Source organism: Zingiber officinale, chromosome 2A, assembly GCF_018446385.1.
Source record: "Zingiber officinale cultivar Zhangliang chromosome 2A, Zo_v1.1, whole genome shotgun sequence".
NCBI classification, from domain to species: Eukaryota; Viridiplantae; Streptophyta; class Magnoliopsida; order Zingiberales; family Zingiberaceae; genus Zingiber; species Zingiber officinale.
The window spans coordinates 4,000,984-4,015,902 of NC_055988.1; the positions used below are offsets into that span (position 1 = coordinate 4,000,984).

The following is a 14,919-nucleotide window of genomic DNA, read 5'->3' on the forward strand; positions in this document are numbered from 1 at the left end:
AAATCGGAAGGTCATTGTTGGCACCAATGACCAATTTTAGAAAAGGACTATACTATGAACCACTAGCTCATGAGTAAAAAATTATTCTTAAAGGACACATCTAATCTAGTACCAATTGTACAAGATGAAATATCACAAGAAACTGCAACACGTATCACAAATGATACACAATTGCAGAAAGTGTCTTGTCGTAGTGGGAGGGTTGTTAGGCAACCTAAAAGATTCATGTTTTGGAAGAGTCTTTAGACTTGATCCCTGGTAGACATGTACCTGATCCCCGGACATATGACAAAGCACTCTAAGATAAAGACGCAGCATCTTTGCAAAGAATACAGAATTAGAATATTTGTATTCTAATAGAGTCTGGGAGCTTATAAAATCACCAAATGGTGTAAAAGCCATTGGATGCAAATAAGTCTACAATAGGAAAAGGGGGATAGACAGGAAGGTAGAAACTTTCAAAGCAAGGCTTGTTGAAAAAGGAAACTTTTTTACCGGTAGTCATGCTTAAGTCTATCCGGATTCTTTTATCTATGAGATTTAGTAAGTGGATGTCAAGACAACTTTCCTTAATGGAAGTTTTAAAGAAAACATCCATATAAAGCAACCAGAAGGGTTCATTGCAAAGAGCAAAGAGCATCTTGTGTGTAAGCTCAATCAGTAGTAAAGCTTCAAGGTCTTGGTACATCCGGTTTAATAAAGTAATCCAGACCTATGAATTTATTTTATAACCGAATGAGTTTTGTGTATACAAGAAGTGTGATGGAAACGTTGTGGTATTTCTTGTACTATACGTAGATAACATTTTTTGTAGTTGGAAACAATATCAAAGTGTTGTCAGAAGTAAGGATATGGTTGTCCAAACAATTCGATATGAAGGACTTGGGAGAATGCATATATTCTTGGGATCAAAGGGATCGCAAGAAAAGAATATATTTTACTTGTCCCAAGATTCATATATCGAAACAATCCTTGCTCGTTTTAAGCATGCAAAACTCCAAGAAAGGTTTCTTACCCTTTCAGCATGGAGTAGCTTTATCTAAAGAGATGTCTTCGAAGATATCAAAGGAGATAGAGGAAATGAAGATAGTTTCTTATGCTTCGGCTGTCGGAAGCCTAATATATGCTATGCACGAGATCAAAAATCTATTTTATCAAGGGCATAATTAGCAGATATCAAAGTAACCCTAGACAAGGACATTGGACTGCGGTAAAGCATATATAAAAGTACCTTAGAGGCACTAGAGATTATATGCTAACTTACAAGGCAGATAATTTGCTCCATGTGGGTTGTACATATTTTAACTTCCAATCGGATAGGGATAATAGTAAGTCAACCTCGGGGTTTTTGTGTTTACTTTAGGAGGTAAGGACATAACTATGGAAGAGTGATAAATAAAAGTACTTTTTCGGAGTCCACCATATAGCTGAGTAAGTGGCAGCCTCTGAGGCAGTCATAGAATCTGTATGGCTCAGATACTTCATGATGGACTTAGACATGTTTCTGGTTTACCCAAAAATTATTACAATTTATTGTAATAATAGTAGTGTAGTAGCAAACTCGAAGAAACCATAAGTCCATAAGGCAAGTAAACACAATAGAGCGCAAGTACCACCCAATACGAGACATCGTATAAACGAGGAGAAGTTGTTGCCGCCTAGATTGCATTAGGTGATAACTTGTAAATCTTTTCACTAAGGTCCTTAAGGCAAGAGCTTTTAATGGACATGTTGAAGGGTTGAGAATCAGATGTATGGTAGCTTTAATGGCAGCATAGTCTTTTAGTATAAGTGGGAGATTGTTGGAGTGTATACTAAAAGCCTAGCTTTTGTATAAACATTTATAAGAATCACATTGGTCAAGTGTCTACATTTATATATACCAAATGTAGATGTTCAATTAATTTATATTGTAGATAACATAGTGTGCGGTGACACACACAGAAGATCGTGTTATCAGTTCTTTATAAATTATAAACAGTAGCTCACGACTGAGATGGAAAGGAACAAACCATCGGAAAAGTCGTAGTGTAATTAGATATTAGTTTATCTTGACTAATAAATTACACTAGTACACTCTAAGTGTATTGAGCAGGACCATTTAAGGAAAGTTCTTTTTATACTGACTTAATAAAAGAACAAGTCCTTAGTTATTATGGAAGTGTGTACTCTTAATCCTAATATAATAACAAACACATATATTTAATATTTATTTCTTTAACTTATCAAAGGGTGAGATTTAGCTTGATAAATTAATAAGCCTGATAAGTTGGGAAATGATATTACTTATAGTGTGTGTTGTGGATTATAGAAGGAAACTGTGTCCTAGTAATCTAGGTTGATAATGTCCCCAAGAGGAGCTCATAAGGTTTGTAATGTTAAACCTTGCAGGTGGACTTAGTCTGACATGACGATAAGGTTGAGTGATACTACTCTTGGACTGAGATATTAATTAAAATGAGTTGTCAGTAACTCAATTAATTAGTGGACATCCGACATCTTAAACATAGGGAGACTAACACACTCATAATAAGAAGGAGCCCAAAATGTAATTTGAGATTGGTGTGGTAGTTCAATAATAATTCTTTAGTTGTATGAATTATTATTGATGAAGTTAAGTTGTGTGTTCGGGGCGAACACGGGAAGCTTAATTTCATTGGGAGACCAAAACCAATTCCTCCTCTCGGTCCCTACCGTAGCCTCTTGTATATAGAGAATTATACCCACCTATACTCACCTTCTTACCTATCCTAATGGGGCCGGCCAAGCTAGCTTGAAACCCAAGCTAGGGTCGACCAAGATCAAAAGGATTGAGCCAAGTTAATTGGCCGGCCATGGCTTGGAGTCTAAGCTTGATTGGCCGGCCATATTAAAAGGAAATTTATTTTTATTTAAATTTTTTCTTAATGTAGATATCATGGTTTTAAAAGAGAGTTTAAAATTTAAATCTTTCGTTTTATAGCTTTTCTACAAAAGATTAAGAAAAGATTTGAAATCTTTCCTTATTTGTAGATTGAAAGATGGATTTTAATTTTAAGAAAACTTTTCTTTTTTAACCATGTTCATGATTTAAAAGAGAGTTTAAAAAAATTAAATATTTCATTTTATAAGTTTCTACAAAAGATTAAGAAAAGATTTGATATCTTTCCTTATTTATAGATTGAAAGGAGATTTTAATTTTTAGAGATAACTTTCCTTTTTGGAAATCATCCACATGTTTAAAAGAAAGATTTTAATTTATAAAATTTCCTTTTTACAAACCACTATGAAGGGAAAAATTATTGGAGAAATTTTTTATAAATTTCCGGAGACAAATTAGGAAGTTTTAATTCTTATTATAATTAAAACTCTCCTTGTTTATAGCTTATAGATGTGGCCGGCCATGTAATGTGAGAAGAGGAAATTATTTTTAATTAAATAAAATTTTATTTTTTCATGGAAAAAGAATTAAGGATGTTTTTTATTTAAATTTTCTTATTTGCCAAGACCAAGGATTATAAAAGAGGGGGTAGAGGTGCCTTCATGGGGAACAACTCTATTCTATTCTTCCTCTCTTTTCCTCTTTGGTGCCCGGCTCTAGCTTCTCCCTCCTCTTCTTTTTGTGGCCGGCGGCAACTTCTCTAGGAGCTTGGTTGGTGGCCGGATTTTACTTAAGGAAGAAGAAGAAGGAGGAGGTTTTGTTTCCTAGCATCCCTTGGAGATTGGTTGGAGGTCTAAAGTTCTTCATCCCTTGAAGAAAAGAAGGTGGCCGAAACTTGGAAGAAAGGTGAAGGCTTGGATGGTCTCATCTCGGTAGATCGTTGCCCACACAACGTCCGACATAAGAAGAGAAATACGGTAGAAGATCAAGAAGTTATTTGCTTACAAAGAAAGGTATAACTAGTAATTATTTTCCGCATCATACTAATTTTTTTTGTATAGTTATTTTTGGAAATACCAAACACAAGAGACATATGATTCTAGAGTTTTTGGATTTGTTTCGAAGTTGTGTTTCTTTTCTTTTATTTTTCGAATTTGTGATTAGATTGTTCTTTTTGGTTAAACGTAGAGTTATTTAAGGAAATTAAATATTAACTTTTCTTAAAAGGCTTTGTCTAGGCGGTGGTGGTTGCTCCCATATCCAAGAAAGCCATGTGCCTCGCCATGCAGTCCTGGAAGTCAATTTTGGAAATTAATATTTAATGGAATTAATAACATAGGTGGATTTGAATCAATAGTGTTAAGTTCCGCTTGCGATTCAAATCTAAACCATCAAGAATAGATAAGTTAAATTTGGAATCAATGATGTTAAGTTCCGTCTACAATTCCTAATTTAACTTCTAAGGAACATAATAGGTTATTTAGGAAAGGTTTGACACTTGTACAAAATTTTTGTACAGTGGAACCGGTACGGTCTTCCTAGGACTAACCAACAGTTGGTGCAGTAAGTAAGAGATGGGATAATATGATAGTATTTGATCAAGGACAATCTCCTGATTTACAAAAGGGGGAGAATCATTGTACTTGCAATGGGCAGTCTGCAAAGAAAGTTATTGAAGGAAACTCATGACCTATAATGGACTGGCCATCCCGATATTGAAAGGATGCTTGCTCTTTTGGTCCGTTCTTATATTTGGCCCAAGATGGAAAATGGCGTGGAGGCATATGTGAAAACTTATCTAGTGTGTCAACAAGACAAGACTGAATGGAAAAAGGAAAAAATATTACTCCAACCGCTGTCTATTCCAAAAAACCATGGGTTTCAGTTTCTATGGACTTTATTGGTGGGTTTTCAAAGGTTGATAACATGTCTTCCATCATGGTGGTGGTGGACAGATTCTCTAAATATGTAGTATTTATTGCAGCTCTTTGGCTTGCCCTTCTAACTTTGCTTCTGAACTAATTTATCGCAACGTGGTAAATTTTTTTGATTTACCTAATGATATTGTAAGTGACAGAGATACACGGTTTAGTGTGAGATTTTAGACTTCCTTATTTAATATGATGGAGACTGATCTTAAATTCTCTATCGCTAATCATTCATAAACTGATGGACAGACTGAAAGAATCAATCATGTAATTGAAGAGTATTTGCGGTAATATGTTATAGCAAGTCAGAAAAATTGGCTTGGGTTTACTAAACAGTGCACAATTCTACTATAATTTGTACAAGTCCTCAGCCACAGAAAGGAATCCCTTTAAGATAGTGTAGGGAGAGCAACCAATATCTCCTGTGGAGATAGACAAGCAAAAATCGGGAGGAAAATGTCCTGCAACATACAAATATGCAAGGGAAAAGCAAGAGTTGCTTAAGGAAGCCTAAGATAGTTTGAGGAAAGCTGCAAAGAGAATAAAAACATATGTTGATCAGAGGCAGAAACCCTTAGAATTCTTTGTTGGAGACAAAATGTTGTTGAAACTCACTCCTCAAATCCGGAAGAGAATTAGTAGCAAAAATTCTCATCGAGGACTAATTGCTAAGTATGACGACCCATTCGAGATCATGGAGAAAGTTGATAATGCGGCTTATAGGTTGAATTTACCTGAAAGGCTAAAGATACCTCCTATATTTCATGTAAGTTTCTTTTAGAAATTTTATTTAGATGAAACAAATTCATCAAGAAACAGTACCAAGAGAGCTCCACCAGTTGTGAGGAAGCAATTCTCCGATGATGTTGAGGAGATCTTGCACCACAGAACCTTTGGAATGAGCAAGAAAAATAGAAGGATATACTTCTTAGTTCTTTGGAAGAGAAAACCTGAATTGGAGGTTACTTGGGAAAGGGATGTTACAGTTTGGCAATTTGAAAAACAAATTGAGGCATACTTGCAAAAGCATTCGACGAGAACGTCGAGTTCTTTTTTTGGGGGTGGTTTATTAGCCTCTTAACTCGTTGGCAAAGTTGGGCACACGGATTGACTTGTTGCTCCTTTGATCCAACTTATTGGGCATGTGCACAAGGCATGCTAAGCAACGACATAGTTTGCGCCAACACGTAGGGGCTGCCCAAGAACAAGTGGAGTAGGAGGTCAACTTGATAGTGACGAATAAACGCAAAGATTGGATGTGCGGAGTCTAAGCATTTAACCAAGCAAGGCTTGGATAAAATGCGAACCATAGCATGCGGCAAGGCGCATGCAATGCTGCATGAGGGATGGTGTAGCAGGAAGGTTGTTTTCCCCTAAGTCCGTGGTGCAGGACTTGGGTCATGTATTGGGCATGCCGACTAACATTGGGCATGGTGCCAATGCAACCAATTTGTGGAGTCGGGCCTCGACCAAGCACAAGGGTGCGGGCGAATGTTTAGTGTGGTGCCAAAGCAACAGGTGATGTGGACAGATAGTTGGGACATGTGACATGACAGTGTGATGAAACTACCTTGCAATCGTTTGTAAATACCAAGTCAACTTCTGCCTGCATTATAAATAGAGGAAAGTGTGAGCAACATGTTAAGAGTCCACTTTGTAATCCTTTATTATGAATACAAAAGGTTAGGAGTTTTTCCTATATATTGGCCGTTCTTACTTATGGTTGATTTTATGTCTTTGTCTTGTAATTCTATTGTACTGTGGTGATGTGTTTGTAGGTTGAATTAAGTATTGGATTTGATGAACACATAGGAAATTTCCATGGTAAAAATTATCCATGTGATAACAACTAACATTAAAAAAAAAAAAGAGGAAGATAAAATATTCCAAAAAAAAAAGAGTTAAGATTAATAGGAAGATTAATATGTGATGAAAAAATAATAATTATAAATTCATCCCTATACTAATTTAATAAAACCAGTGAGAGAGTTAAGATATCTACAATTTAATATCATTTTTTTAAAATAATTATATTTTTAGAAACATGTAATTTCAAAGAATTATATAGTGTATATATATATATGTATATATATATATTTATTGCCTATCAACCATTTTCTGATTAAATTATGTGTTAAAATTGAAATAACATTATGCGAATTCTTAACAAAGGTAACAATTGAGTATAGAAATAAAATATATATTAAGTATAGAAAATATTAGTAACTTTGACTACAATTTCGTATAAAAAACTTAAAAATTAATTGCGATGAGAAAAATATATTTTATGATTTTTTAGAACCATGATTTATATAAAAAAACACTTAAACAACGGTATATCTATTTCTGGCTGATATTAATTAATTAAAAAAATAAGGGATTTTTTCGTTTACGAATTGATTGTTGGCGCGCATAAGTCGGTTTTGGCGTGAGCCCAACGCAACCATTGACCCAGTCTCCCTGCTCTAACAAATTAAAATCCGCCACGTGTTAGACGTCCAGAATCTTCTCGTAAGGGCAAGCGCTGGCTATTTAATATCACACGCAGTAGCCGATTTAGGGTTCCTTGCGATCTGGATCTGGCCCTCAGCCTGCCCTTCCTTGATCGGCAAATCGCAGGTGATCTGGATTGTTTCCCCTCACATGTTCTGGAGTGTTTTTGTTTTTATGTAGAGATCTTGGTGAAGGCCTTTTTCACGATCCAAGCGGTTTTTCGCGGTGTGGTTCTTCGGTGCTTTGCGGATTAAAAGATGGTTATGGCTTCCGATCAGTTTCTTGCGGCTGTTCCACCTATTTGGTTCGTTCTGTTCTTGCTGCCGAGGAAGCACTGCAGGCGCGGAAGCAGTTCTACGGCTCGAAGTTCGGATCGACGGGCGTTTTCGATGCACAAACTCCAGTTGCCAGGAAAATAGACGTTGTTTGCCTGAATGATTAAGTTCTTGCTCAGAACTTATCAGTTGTAAAGGAGTGGATGCCTCTTGGGGATCAGAACAAGACGGATGGGCTAGGTTCTTGATGATAGACTGGGAAGGTAATATGCATTTGAACATGTTGCGTCGACCTTTGCCATGTTGGGTGCGCTCGCATGGAAGGTCACCCCTGCTTAATAAAAAGTAATATTTTTTGGGTGCTGGCGGGGAGATCGCACGGGGCATTTGTTTTTATTCCCCGGGTTCTCCATCGCCTGTGTGTGTGTGTCTGCCTCTACCTCTTTGAATTTCATTGTCCCTATCGTCCCATCTCGCTATCAGTTAAATGCGGTTTCATGGCGATATCAGCAATATTCCGATTCAACCACTGCATATTCAATTGTCTTCAACCGATGCATATTCAATTGTCCATCGCCTATGCATCCATTCCAAGTGGTGAAATCATGGGGTCCCCAGCAATTTGAACCGCTCTATAGAAGTTTGTCAATTGTGTTCAATATTAAAGATGCTGCTGCCAAAGATTGTCTGTAGTTCTGTCAATTGCTGTCTAGTGCTGTCAATTGAACTCTGAGGCGCATGTAAAATATCTGGAAAAGACTTGGAGGTCATCTCACCTTGCATTTTGGTGGAATCAATTCTCGGTACAAGATTCGGACTACTTTTGTAGAGATTTACATTTGAAAGTTTTTCTCATGTATATATCTCATTTTGGCTGGATTTCTAGCTTTAACTAACTATGGGTATATTTCCTTGTAGGCTTGGATTTGTTGGTACCTGAAGCTTACAATTTTGTTGCCACATCTGACCGAAATTGAGATACATTCATGGAGCAAAAATTGGGGCGTATTATAACTATTGTTTTGAGCACTCTTATTTGATGTCAAGTTCTGAAGACTCCTGTAAGAACAAATTTGAATTTGTAAGCCTGCTTTTGGACTCAGTTCTTGATTCCTATTTGGCAGAATTCAAATTCATCAGACGCTTACAAGTTTTTGTGATTGCAACTTTAACTATATCATTACCCGATGACTTCGGAAACCATTTTGAATTGCTGATTATGCACCCTATTTGGTCGTTTTATTTTAGAGTGTAGTATTATCATTATTTGATTTTCTGTGAAAAATAGTTTTTTTAATTGATAAATTTTATGCTATTTTCAATTAATTACAAATCTATTTGTAAAAAGATTTGGGGGAACCTTGTACAGCATCTGTGGCTTTGCCTATATATATATATATATATATTTGGTTTTACCTTTTAGATGTTGACGCTTCTGTTGAAATTGTTTTTTAAATTGATTTAACCTTGTAGATCATTGTCCGTGGCTCTGAATTTCAAGGTAGGAGTATATTATTGATCTATATTTTCTTCCTGCCTATTTTAGAAGAACTTTGTCTACGAATGATTGTTTTGCACTGGATCTTTGGCTCAAAATTGTAGAGCACTAGGTCATCCATTGCCCTGTGACTGGCTCGAGAGGTTGGTGGTTCAAATCCGTCAAGATTCGTGTCCGTGGAGTTACTCTGGACGCTTGGAGCAATTTAGCAATTGAATTAGAACTTCTGGGTGTCAGGCTAGGCACTCGCCCAGGGTGCTCCCTAGTTGAGCTTTTCTTGTGTGTGGTGCAATTTCGGGCACCTAGACTCCAGTTGCTCGGAGCTCTTTCGAACGTCCGAATCATTTTTTTATTTTTTCTTTTCTTTAAAAAAGAGGTAGTTCAAGAAATAAAATATTTAACCAATAAAATAAAATTAGCATAATAAAGTAGTAGTATTAATTAAATCCTGTCTCCTCGAAATTTAATTTTATCATGGTCTTAATTTAGATTTTCAAAATGGATTTAAATTGGATCTGCACCTAATATCCTCAAATGAGACTCGATCAGGATTTCTTGTCAGATTTCAATCAATTTGGACTTTAGTCAATTGTCAATCCAACTGGACTTCGTTCTACTATATCTCAACTAATCTAGATTTCAGCAAGCTGTCAATTTAACTAGATTTCTTTCTGCCAGATTTCAACTAATTTGGATTTCGTGCTAACTATCAACGTAGCTAGATTTCAGTTGGTGTTTCGATCCTCTAGACCCATCAGGTTAGTCAACCCTACGCACTGGGTAATTAGATTAGACAAATATAACATATAATTTTAATCTATTTGTTATTCATCAAAATTCAGACTTGATCAAAACTAAGATGTAAGACTATTTTGGATAGTTCATATTAAATGATGTGCCCATTTGACTCTTTTGTATTTTTGTCCAAAAAAAGACTACCAAATGTGCAAGCCAACAAGTTCAACAGACTTGAACTCGTGATGATCAAGCGATTGACAAGCTCATGTCAAGGAGACCAATAGACTCGCGGCTAAGCAACCATAGTGAGCTAGTGAGTAGGATGCGATCTCATCGTTGGGCTCGTGACAACAATCAACAATCTTACAATTAATGGTGAACTCGTGGCCCTTGTAACAATGTAGTAGTTAGCTCATGAACAAGTGACAAACTCACTAATGGACTACTGTTAGCCCCTTAACTCGTTGCCAAGGTTGGGCACAAGGATTGACTCGTTATTCCTTTAATCCAGTTTCTTGGGCATGTGCGCAAGACATGCTAACCAAAGCAGCAAGTGATGTGGACAAACAGTTGGGATATGTGGCATGGTAGTTTGACGAAACTGCCTTGCAACCGCATGTAACCGCTAAGCCAACTTTTGCCTATACATTATAAATAGACAATGTTGGGCAATGGCTAAGCAGAGAGGAATGTGTGAGCAATCTGTTAAGAGTCCTCTTTGTAATCTTTTATTGTGAATACAAAAGGTTACGAGTTCTTCTTGTACGTTGGGTGTTCTTGCTTGTGGCTGGTTTTGTTCTTTTGTCTTGTGCATTCTCTTACACTTTGGTGGTACTTTTGTAGGATGAATCAAGTGTTGGACTTGGCGGCCATGCAGAAAATTTCTACGGTAGAAATTACCCCTGTGACAATTGGTATCAGAACTTTGAAGATAGTCGGACGCAACCATGAAATTAGAGAAAGGATTGCTGCTCTTGAAGGCTTGGTTAGTGTTGTCCCCGAGGGAGAAGATGTTTGCAATTTAATTGCAAAGATTTTCAAACCGGAGGCTAATATGGAGCAAATTCAAGAATCTCTAATGGAGGAATTGGTGTAGATTCGCAAGGATAATGAAGATCTATGTTTTAAAGTGGTTGTTCTGCGAAGAGCAATGTTTTCAGAAAGGGGGCATGATTGTTTGGTGGTAAGAATTCCTGAACCCAAATTCTTTAGAGACATACAGAGTGCCAAGGAACTCAAAAATTCTTTGCGGGATATGGAGTAGTATTTTTTGGCTGCTAAAGTACCTAAAATCAAAAAAGTGGCAATTGCAAGCATGTACCTTGTTGATGATGTGAAGCTATGGTGGTGAACACGCATGGTAGATGATGCTAGTGCGAGTCGACAGAAAATTGATACTTGGGATTTGTTGAAGAAGGAAATCAAGGATCAATTCCTTTCGGGCAACACCTCGTGGATTGCACGACATGGTTTGAAACGTCTCAAGTAGAATGGTTCTATGAGGGACTATGTCAAAAAAATTTAGTTCTTTGATGTTGCATATTCAAAATAATTCCGATTAGGACAAATTGTATAATTTTTTGTATGGTTTGTATCTGATCCTGTCCGAACCAGGGGTCAACGAACGCTGGGGATGTGGCGCTCCCTGCTGGATCCTCGAGTGCTCCGGCCAACCTGCAACAAAACCGAGCCGGGGGGGGGGGGTGTCCCGGCGACGGCCCTCCGACAATCAAGTCAGGCGAGGGAATAGATGAAGAAAGTGGCTGCAGGATGAAGACCCTCCTACCTTAGGTTGAAGAAGTGGAGGCCTTATATAGACCTCTCAAAGGAGCCTGGGCACACCAATCGAAGCAATCACCTGCTTTCGACCATGCCCAGGTGTGGGCCTGTCAGAAGGGCATCCCTAAGACCATACTGTTGATACAATCACCTGCTCTCGACCATGCCTAGGTGTGGACCTGTCAGAAGGGCATCCATAAGGCCATATCACTACTGTATCAACCTTTCCGTGACGTGATGGTGGGGCCTTTAATAGTGCCATCTTGCGTACAGTCTAATCATCATGCCTTTGCTGACATACCATATCCCGAGCCGAGCGAATAGGTCGCTCGGCTAACCTTTGTATCCTCGCCCTTATCCTGGCCGAACGGACTACCCGCTCGGCCCTTCGGTTCCAGCCGGGCAGACACCCGCTCGGCCATTCAGTCCTCCCGCCTTGGCGTCGGAAACCCCAGCCTGGCTGGGTTATCTCTGGCTCCGCTTGGACCATTACCCGCTTAGTCAGTCCTCCATCCGTCCTCAGGCTGGGACCCTTCAGGAAGTGGGTCCCCTATTCTTACCGCCGGATCACTTGCCTCCCCTTCAAGTCTAGTCGAAGGAGGCAGTGAGTCCGACTGACTGGACTATGTGTCCGAGCGGGCGGTCGTCGCCTTACCGTCGATTATATTATCCCTTGAGCCGTTCGGCCCTTATGCCGAATTCAGCCGCTCGGCTCTTCGTTTTGGATGTCTTGGCGCTCAACGTGGATGTTTGCTTGTCTAAATCTTCTCGAAAATCACGCAAATCCTTTTCATTAAGTCGAAGCATGCGCGGTATGGGCGCATTAATTGCGCCTGGTGACAGAGCGCCACGTGGCTCTTCTCGCGTGGCGGTGATGATCCGTACGATGGGACGCCGATTGTTTTGAAATGGACGGTTAGATGATGACCTCGTCTCTCGTGACCTACATCCGACGGACGAGGCTGACCAGCCTCGTTCGCATAAAGCCTTCGTCTTCGCCCTTACGCTGCATTCTCTGTTTAATTGCGCGTCCTCCGTCGAAGGTGCCCACGGCTGCATCGTTCCGGCTGTCCTAGTTCTTGCCTCTTGGTGGTTTTCGGCTTTCTGGTGATCCTCTCCGTTCATCTTCCCTTAGTAAGCTTCTCCCTTCCTTTCGTTCGGCCTTTCCCTTTCGAGGGGAACTCCTTTCGTCCCCTTGCTTGCGAACTTTTATCTGTCCTCCGTTTCCGAGTTTCTTTCGGCTTCCTTCTTTCTTTTTCTTGGTACTTTAGTCATGGCGAGCACTTCCGTACCCGCTGTTGATGTTCATGGTCCCTGGTATATGACCATGGAGAGTAAATTTGACGAGGAGGGCGCTCGGCGTCTCGTTCGGACGTACGGGATCCCGGACGACCATGAAATAGTTGTAGCCGACCCGACCGACCGGCCCCATAACCCGCCGATCGGTACCATTTGTTTTTTTCTGGACCAATTCCAGGGCGGCCTTAGATTTCCTACCCATCCATTTATTTTGGAAGTTTGTAATTATTTTCGCATCCCGCTCGGCCAACTTGTGCCGAATTCCTTTAGGCTGCTGAGCGGGGTGGTCGTCCTCTTTAGGCTGCACAGTATTCCACTCGACCCCAAAATATTCCACTTCTTCTACCCCAAACAATCCGAGTTGGGCACTTTTATTTTCCAAAGTAGAATAGGCTTCAAATTTTTTGATAATATGCCGACCTCCAACAAGCACTGGAAGGAGTTCTTCTTCTATATACGGCTTCCCGAGCGGCCAGCATTCCGAACCAAATGGCAGACCGCTGTGCCGACCCAGCCGGAACTCGGCAAATTCAGAAGCAATCCGGCCTACCTTCATGCAGCAAACGGGTTGTCCGGTCAGCGGTACAAAATCGACCAGTTGCTTCTCAAGGGAGTGTTGTACATTTTTGGATTATCTCCCGTTCGGGTCAATCTCCCCTACCGCATGGGTAAGGATTCTTTACTCCCTTCGCCTTTTTTGTCTAACTGATTTTAATTTCTTCTGCTGCAGCCGAAGTCATGTGGCGCTCCAAGGCTACCGATCATCTGAAATTGAAGGCCGTGGAGATTGAGGCGGCTACCAAAAAAGAACTCGCCGAGCGGGGTCTTATCCCCAGCCGCCCGGCAGACGTAGGAGAGGGGGGGGGGGCGCAGTCCGCCCCTGAAACAGAAGTTACCCCATCCGCTTCAACGGAGGTTGAGGCGGATCCTATTTCCTCTGCTCCAGCCGAGTTGGGAGTCCCCCAGACCGGGGATTCACCACTGGAAGTTCGGCGGAAACGTCGAAGAGACCCCAGCCTTCCGTCGACCCAAGAGGGCGAACCACAGGCACCGATCGAGGTCGCTTCACCGGATCGCACGCCGTCGCAGATCGGGACCCCAGTGGCCTCGCCCACCGCACAGCCTTCTGGCTCTCCTCCACGGACTCGTCGTCGCTTACGACGGTTGGGCGAAACATCAACCATAGGGGAGTCCTCGGGCCAGGCGACGGCGGCTGAGGAAGTGCCGGCCGGCCACCCGACCATCAAGACTACCCTTCGATTCCCATCGGAGGAATATTTATTGTCTGCCGATCGGCCATCCAGCCCCGTTCATGAAATAACCTTGACGGGTCCGCTCGCCAAACTTTTCGAGGACGCCCAGATTCGGGTGGCCCTCATGACGCCCAAGCAGCTCGGCGATAACCACATGCAGCAGGCCACTCAGGTAGGTTCATTTTTCTTCTTGTGCCCTGCTACTGTTTGGTTCCTGATTTTATTATTTCCCTTACAGCATTGGGCCGAGCAAATCGCCACTAGCCATCGGCTAGCCGAGCTGGAGGGTCTCATGGAAAAACTCCAAGTCTCGGCGGGTCCATCGGCCGAGCGGGGGAAACAAGCCCTTGAAGAAGGCCGCCGACCTGGCTACAGAGGTGGCTCGGCTAGAGGGCCAAGTCAAGAAGCGCGAAGCGGATGCCAAACGCGCTACTGCCCGGAAGAAGCGAGCGATAGCTGATCTGGACAAGATGAAAATAGATGTCCGTGCGCTAGATCAGCGATCCAAGGATCTGGAGGCCCAGCTGAACGCCGAGCGGGAGGACCGTTCGGCAGAACGTACAAAGGCTGAGGTGGACTTGAAGGCAGTCCAAGATTCCTTAACCGCTTCCGGGCGGTACTCAAAAAATATAAGGAGGGAGAGCCGAGTCGCCTAGCAGCATCACGCCAAGAATACCTCCGCTCGGAACGGTTCGGCGCAAAATTCTACGGCAACGTCTCCTCAACTTTCGCCGAGGCGGTCAAGGTCACCATGGCGTACTTGAAGAAGGGGGGCACCTTCCTGCTGACCTGAGCA

At 41.1% G+C, this 14,919-nt stretch overlaps 1 long non-coding RNA gene across 1 annotated transcript; it reads left to right on the forward strand.

The window, feature by feature from the left end:
- The first annotated feature begins 7,348 nt into the window (after positions 1–7,348).
- LOC122040578 lies at positions 7,349–8,759 on the forward strand. The gene is made up of 2 exons (XR_006128648.1): positions 7,349–8,359; positions 8,475–8,759. It is a non-coding gene; the product is annotated as an uncharacterized LOC122040578 (long non-coding RNA).
- Positions 8,760–14,919: the final 6,160 nt, after the last annotated feature.